The sequence below is a fragment of the Mauremys reevesii genome, linkage group 6 (assembly GCF_016161935.1).
Source record: "Mauremys reevesii isolate NIE-2019 linkage group 6, ASM1616193v1, whole genome shotgun sequence".
NCBI classification, from domain to species: domain Eukaryota; kingdom Metazoa; phylum Chordata; order Testudines; family Geoemydidae; genus Mauremys; species Mauremys reevesii.
This window is the reverse complement of record NC_052628.1, coordinates 48,132,876-48,138,452: the sequence shown is the minus strand read 5'-3', so window position 1 is coordinate 48,138,452 and position 5,577 is coordinate 48,132,876. Positions and strand designations below refer to the sequence as shown.

Here is a 5,577-nt window from a genome sequence, read left to right as displayed (position 1 = left end):
TTTTGTATGTTACCGGAGAAACCACAGTTCTTTGAGTCTAGGCAGCTGATCAAAAGCACATTCACGTTAATGGAAAGATTCCTATTGACCTCAAGGTACTTTGATCTGGCCCAAAGCATAGGGAAATAACTGGTATCTCATACCTTGTGTGGTGACTAAAAGTAAATTTTAACTTTTTTAATGGCAGCCACAGTGCTATATTACACACTAAAGAGATATACTTTATCTGTTTAAAAACCTTCTGGTATGGAGAGGGATGCTTTGCCATAGCCATCTCTTACTTGAAGGCTGATGCAAGAGGCAGACAGTCTAACCCTTTTGGCAAACTGGTCCATTCAAAACTCCACACACAAAAAAGTCAACCCTGTGAATCAGCATGTGTCAGCAGAGGAGAAACTGACAAGTTATGGTAGTAGATTACATCTTACGATGGAATTTACTGTAGCTATGGGTCTGACAGAAGACAATTAGGGGTCCTGTTCAACCCTCCTTACTCTGAAGTTCAAGAGTTTTGCCTGAGTAAGGAATACTAACTAAAGGTGTGATCCAAAACCCACTGGAGTCTATGGAAATATTACCATTTGACTTCAGTGGACTTCGGCTCAGGACTATCACCCCTAGAGATAGCATTTGTGATTTAAGTTCCAAGTACCATATATGTTCCTTGGTAAATAGGATCTTATAAAGGTAGTGAGTTCAGAAATGAATTTGAGACCTCTATTCTCCAAGGTGACAAATCTTTAATGTAGGTGAACATTCCTTAGTAGAGCAGAACTGACAAAACTTGAGTATGAAAAGAAAATTTACATACCAAAACCAGGGTGGGTGACAGTTCCAAAAACTAATTTGAAGTTGCCTAATATGAAATATCATGTATACATTGCTTATGTTGAGTTTATATGTAAATGTATACACCATTCTTTTCATTCATGATTTATGTAGTTACCAAAAACCTGAGTGGAAAAAATACAGTCTTGGTTCAGTTTTTTTTTTTAATCTTTTAGCTGGGGATATTCTGGAGTAAAACTATGCTAAATAGATTTACATGTGCCAAGGTAGGAAAATCAGTGTTGATAAGGAAGCGTCTATAATATGTCATAACGTTGGATAGTATTTTTCAGAACTTTAAAACACGAGCATGAAATATCAAGTTATGGTCAAAGCAGCCCCCGTAATTCTTTTCCTGAACTAGAACTAGAATTTTTTTCCCCCCATGAACGAGAATCAGGAAAAAACTAAATAGGCCACATTTCCAAAAAGCAATTTCAGTTTTTTAAAAATATAAAGGCTGCTCTTATGTGGTGCTGAGAGATGCTGAGGTGTTGCAACTCACTGACTTTAACAGGGATTGAAGACAGCACTTCAGAACCTCTTAAAATTAGACCATTAGTTGTAGATCTGAATACAAGCACAGGACCTAATCCTGCAATGTACTAAATCAGAGGTGGACAAACTACAGCCCACGGGCCACAGCCGGCCCACAGGACCCTCCTGCCCAGCCCTTGAGCTCCTGTCCCGGGAGGCTGGCTCCCGGACCCTCCCCCGCTGTTCCCCTCTCCTCCTCCCCGCAGTCTCAGCTCGCCATGCCACTGGTGCAGTGCTCTGGGTGGTGGGGCTCTTGCAGAGCTGCGGCCTGCCCTGGTGTTCTAGGTGGCACGGCTATAGCACCACCAGCCACCAGTGCTCCAGGCAGCGCGGTAAGGGGTCAGGGAGAAGCGGGGGTTGGCTAGAGGGCAGAGGAGTTCGGGGTGGTGGTCAGGGGCTGGGGGTACGGATAGGGTGGGGTGGGGCTGTCAGAGGGCGGGGAACAGGGGAGTTGAATGGGGTCGGGGTCCTGGGGGAGCAGTCAGGAAGTGGGGGTTAGATGGAGCGCCGGGGTTCCGGGAGCAATCGGGACAGAGAGAAGGGGTGGCTGGATGGGGCTGGGGTTCCAGGGGGACAGTCAGGAATGAGAGGAGGGATTGGATTGGGCGGCAGGGGATGGGCAGGGGACAGGGAGAGGTGGATGGAACAGGGGCCCTGGCGGGGGAGGGGCAACCTTCAGGGAATGGGGGAGGGTTGGATAGGGCAGGAGTCCCGGGGCGGAAGATGTCAGGGGGCAAGAATTGGAGGAGGGGTGTTGGATGCGGGGGGGGGAGGGGGCAGGCCATGCCTGGCTCTTTAGGGAGGCACAGCCACCCCTAACTAGCCCTCCATACAATTTCAGAAACCCAATGTGGCCCTCAGGCCCAGGGGCAGCTCTAGGAATTGCGCCGCCCCATGCAGGGCGGCACGCCGCGGTGGGCGCTCTGGCGGTCGCCGGTCCCGCAGCTCCGGTGGACCTCCCGCAGGCACGCCTGCGGATGCTCCACCCAAGCCGCGGGACCAACGGACCCTCCGCAGGCACACCTGCGGGAGGTCCACTGGAGCCGCCTGCCACCCTCCCGTGGCACGCTGCCCCAAGCACGCGCTTGGCGCGCTGGGGCTGGCCCTGCTCAGGCCTAAAAGTTTGCCTGCCCCTGTACTAAGTGCTTCCTGCACAGCTTGAGTGCCCTTACCTCCCATTCAGTGAAATTATGACTTTCAACATAAGGACACTCAGCAGCTTAAAAGACCAAGCTCTAAGCAATGAACATCACAGATACTGTGAATTAGATCTTTAATCCATCACAAATAAAAAGTAGCACACCCTTCAGTTACGTGGCAAACAGAATAAAGGAAGCAGGTAGATGCTAAACAGAACCCTGTTACCTCAGTTTCCCTGGAAACCAACCCAGGGTTACACTTATATTGGTTTTATTAAATGCTGCTATTGGATCAAACAGAAAAGGGATGAAGCTTATTCATGCACGTACACGTTCATCGCATTCATCCCCTCATGCACCCACACACTCAGGCAGGTGGAGAGTTACCGGAGACAGCAGAGGAAGCCGAGGCATAGTTGATCTGATGTGCCCGCTTGCGGTCACGGATCCGGGCTGGCGAGCAGGTCAAGGAGCAGGATTCTTCTGGATTGCATTCTACTGGATTGAGCGGAGGCTTTACATAACAAACCCAACCTAGTTTAACTGGACATTTAGACTTGAATGGTGTTTAAAAAGGACAAGTATTAAAGTTCAAGGACCTATTGAATCAAAAAGATCAGCGTTATGAAGTCAAAGTTTCTGAGCTTGATTATGTACATTAAGTTATGTACTGTAAGTAAAGATGTGGTGGTGGGAAGAGGGTCATTTAAGTCTGAAAGCATAACATGCTGAGAAAACACAAGCATGCTTACTTAATAATTCATGGTGATATGGAAGCGAGAGCCTGGAACCCTTGACTTGTTCCGAGTGACAGACCTGCCTCTCCTTCCACACTGAAAAGTTCCAGGGAAACTGCAAGTCCCTATCCTGTTGCCCACTCCTCTGTGTTTATAGAATGATCTGACCCTTTATGTCTTTAAAGGAAAGCATAGCAAACCTATAATCATTCATTTTATTTCTCATCAAGCAGGAGCTGAAGAGCTTCTTCCCTTCCTTGTCAGCCACCCACTGAGCTAGGTTCTCCCCTTTTAGCTCTAATCTCCAGGCCTGACACCTTCTTCACTTGTAGCAGGGCATGGTTGATTTGAGTCCATAGGGCTCTGGTTAACCCCTTCTTGGCCAACGTGGAGTTTGTATTTTGTGTTTGATTAGTTCTGATGGATTTTACAGTAAAATCATTACCTATTGATTAATATGTATGAGGGAGTTTAAAATTGTATATTTACACATCAAGGAGCCAAAAGAAGGTATAGTTATCTTTAACTCACACTCCATTATTTTTCTTGTTAAACATCTCCATCTACCCAATGATATGTGATATAAACCATTTTAGTTTCTGTAAACTCGTGCTAAAGCTAGTTGTTATGTGAAAGAAATGGAATATAAGTTACACATTAAGTGGATGTGAGTCTGCCACTTTTGAAGCAGCCTAAATTAATGTAGTTTACATATTCTTCAAGTCCTCTAAATATTAAGTTACTCTGAGGTTCCCCATAGATCAATCTGATTTGCCATAAACTTACATTGGAATCAAGATCAGGCCCTAAGTTCTTGAAGTCCACCACTGAAGACACAGGACCAAATTCACTGAAGTTAATGGAAGTGCAAGGACCTAACTAGGACAGAATTTGGCTCCTAAATATGCAGTCAACCAGCAACTTCAGATATTGGAATTTGTGATCAAACCACACATCATTTACTCAAGTTCAAGTGCTGAAAAGATGGAAATGGAATGAAACTGAGATCTGTTCTTCAACTATGGTTACTGCTTAGCAGTGAGTTGCCTGGCAAATTTACTTTTACTCAGATAGTACATGGAACATTTTAATTGCCTTTATTTAACTGCCTTAACATTTAACTTGCCTTATATTCATTTCAGCTGATACTGAAGATTGCACATTTAGTCAGTTCTGTGAAAGATAGAGTAGTTTTGTACATATCTTCTAGAACAGGGGAGGGCAAACTACAGCCTGGCCCGTCAGACCTTCTAATCTGGCCCTCGAGCTCCCGCCGAGGAGCAGGGTTGGGGGCTTGCCCCACTCCATGCATGCCGTGGCTCTGTGTGGCTCCCAGAAGCAGTGGCATATCCCTCCTCCAGCTACTACATGTAGTGGCAGCCAGGGGCTCTGCACACTGCCCCCACCCCAAGCGCCAGCTCTGCAGCTCCCATTGGCCAGGAACCACAGCCAATAGGAACTGCAGGGGCAGTGCACAGAGCCGCCTGGCCGTCACTGCAACTCCACGTAGGAGCTGGAGGGCAGGACATACCTCCAGCAGCTACTGGAAGCAGTGGCAAGCACTGCCTGGAGCCTGCACCCCTGAACCTCCTCCCCAGCCCCAATCCACCTCTTGCCCTCCAAACCCATCAATCCCACCTGGAGCACCGTCCCACACCCCAAACCCCTCAGCTTCATCCCAGAGCCAGCACTACTAGCTGGAGCCATTATCCCCTCCCACACCCTGAACTCCTCATTTCTGGCTCCACCCCAGAGCCCACACCCCCAGCAAGAGCCCTCACTCCTGCCCACACCCCAATCCCCAAATTTGTGAGCATTCATGGCCCGCCCTACAATTTTCATGCCCAGATGTGGCCCTCCAGCCAAAAAGTTTGCCCACCCCGTACTAAAATAACATTAGCAACATCCTCGGAAGCAAATGATAAGCAGTTTTAGTCTAGTGATAGCAAACTGAGGGAAAAAACACCAACTTTGTTACAAGCAAATCAAGAGATGAAAGCTTTATTGTGGCCATTTTTAACTTTGCATTTTCTTCCTGTGCTCTATTTAAGAAATTTCACCACAGATTGAATAATGCCCATAGCTTTGTACTGTTTTAATTGTTTTTAAAATTGTTACTAAATGCATTTTAAGAAACTGGAAAATGTTCTGCCTCACTTTCCAGAGAGGCCGAGCACCACAATTTGCATTGAGTTCAGCAGGAGTTCTAAGCGTTCAGCACCTCTGAAAATCAAGCCAGTTTGGTGTATCTTACTGGACTACTGTGCATGAAACTGAAGAAATGATTGTATTCCTCAACTTTCTTTTCCATGTAGTTAAGTTCAGAAACTACTAAA

General features: G+C 46.7%; 1 long non-coding RNA gene across 2 annotated transcripts in view; it reads right to left on the bottom strand.

Moving 5' to 3' along the window:
• The window catches only part of LOC120408334, a 40,531-nt gene that overhangs the window by 13,318 nt on the left and 21,636 nt on the right, over positions 1-5,577 (bottom strand). The window lies entirely within an intron of this gene.